We start from the raw sequence: 2,500 nt of genomic DNA, 5'->3' as shown, positions 1-2,500 counted from the left end.
GATGAGATGGATGGATGAGGTGAAAGGGGCTTTGGGGAGGAGGGGAATGTCTGTTGAAGAAGGACGGGAGAGAACAGAAGATAGGGGTGAATGGAGAATGGTTGTAGCCTATATGGATGATGTTGTGATGCATAAGGTGGAATGGGTGGGGGGATGGGGGTGAGGTAGTATGTGTGAGAAAAATTTGACGCAGCCCGAAGGGATTTCTCCCCGTCTTCTCCTTTTCTGCATGAGTGGACAGAGAGAGAAAGAGGGGGGGTCGCCGATTTAATGAAGCGGCCTTGCTGTGGATGTGCTGTGTCTAGCGACACTGCTTCTGACCCAGGGCAGTGGACAGGATGCAGGGATGACCCGTCATCCAGGAGATGCCAAGATAAGAGGGAGGGTAGAGGGTTGAGGGGAGTGGAGTGTATTAAGGATGGAATGGGTGGGAATGGTATTTATGCCTTTGTTTTTTGGCTACCTCCCTTGTAAGGGGGAAAAAGCCTTTGGTATATGTATGTATGTACGTATGTATGTATGTATGTATGTATGTATGTATGTATGTATGTATGTATGTATGTGTGTATGTACGTATGTATGTATGTATGTATGCATGTATGTATGTATGTATGTATGTATGTATGTATGTATGTATGCATGCATGTATGTATGTATGTATGTATGTATGTATGTATGTATGTATGTATGTATGTATGTATGTATGTATGTATGTATGTATGTATGTATGTATATACATATGTATGGGCTTATGAGTACATGTATGTATTCTTGTATGTATGTATGTATGTATGTATGTATGCTGTGATGCATGAGGGGAGTGGATGGGGGATGGGGGGCGAGGAAGTATGTATGAGAAAAAAAAATTGACGCAGCCCGAAGGGATTTCTCCCCGTCTTCTCCTTTTCTGCAGGGGGGGACGATGAGGGGGGTCGCCGAATTTATGAAGCGGCCTTGCTGTGGATGTGCTGTGTCTTGTGACACTGCTTCTCACCCAGGGCAGTGGACAGGATGCAGGGATGACCCGTCATCTAGGAAGTGCCAAGATAAGAGGGAGGGAGGAGGGTGGAGGGGAGTGGAATATATAGGAAATGGAATGGGTGGGAGTGGTTTCTATGCTTTTTTCTTTTTGGCTACCCCCCGTGTAGGGGGAAAAAGCCTCTGGTATGTATGTATGTATGTATGTATGTATGTATGTATGTATACATGTGTATGTATATGTACATATATATGTTGTATGTATGTATGTATGTATAGCATGTATACATGTGTATGTATATGTACATATATATATTGTATGTATGTATGTATAGTATGTATATGTGCGTATATGCATGTACACATGTGCGTATTCATGTATATATGTATGTATGTATGTATGCATGTATGTATGTATGCATGTATGTATGTATGCATGTATATATGTATGTATGTATGTATGTATGTATGTATGTATGTATGTATGTATATGTATGCATGCATGAGTATGTATTTATGTTTGGTATATATATAAGAAATTGGGTAAAATGAGGGCATATATGAAAGATGTCCTGGGACTAAAGGCAAGGTTGGAAAAAGGCCCAGAGTAATGCTCTCGGGGTAGGAAAATCACCTTAATGGTATTCTGAATGTTGAAGGACGAGTAATTGTAGGCTAATGGAGAGATCCCGGTGGAGCAGCCTGGTTGAGGAAGAGAGTGTGGAAGGGAGTGAGCGTATGGGTGGTGGGGGAGAGTGAACGTAGGAGTGAGTGAGCGTGGGGGAGAGTGATTATGGGAGTGAAAATTGAGAGTGAGTGGGCTTTGCGATGGAATAAGCGTTGGGAGGAAGAGAGCGTGGGAAAACTGAGCGTGGAAGGGAGTGAGCATGGGAGAAGAGAGTGTGGAGGGTGATTGTTTCCTGGGAGTGAGTATTGCGTAAGAGTGAGCGTTGGGGGGTAGGGAGCCTATGAAATTGAGCATGGGAGTGGGCGTGGGAGGAGTGAATAAGGGAATGAGTGTGAGTGAGCGTGGGAGGAGTGAGCGTGGGAGGGCTCTCCTCAGCAAAAGTCGACCTTAAAGGTCATCGGCCCCGTAAGGTCGAACTTTGGCTCCGCCGGGAGCATTGACAGGACCGGAATGATTTTGTTTTGATTTAGCGGGAGGGTAAAAAATGTACCCAGAAGAACTCCTATTGCTTCCTTTAACCATCACGTGTTCTCTCTTACAGCAGCTCTCCTCGTGAGCAACAAGGTCCTCACCCTCGGGAGGCCTCGCGGGAGACCTCAGCCTTTATGCTCATGGGCGTAGAGGCGATATTCCCCTTGAGCGAGACAGACCAATGAGCCCCTGCGGAAATGGTCCGAATATTTTATGGATATTGCAATTTGAAATTTAAATCCACTCTACAAGATAAAAATGTTTCTTTTGAATTTCTTCTTCCCAGAATATTTTGTCAGAAAATATTTCTTCTTCTCTTGCACTGAATAGGCAAGTAATGGGATACCTCTTCTCTTGTTCGCA

This window comes from Oratosquilla oratoria, chromosome 4 (assembly GCF_046742065.1).
Source record: "Oratosquilla oratoria isolate Oo_2021 chromosome 4, ASM4674206v1, whole genome shotgun sequence".
Classification (NCBI taxonomy): domain Eukaryota; kingdom Metazoa; phylum Arthropoda; class Malacostraca; order Stomatopoda; family Squillidae; genus Oratosquilla; species Oratosquilla oratoria.
The sequence above is the reverse complement of the archived record's forward strand: the minus strand, read 5'-3'. Positions refer to the sequence as shown.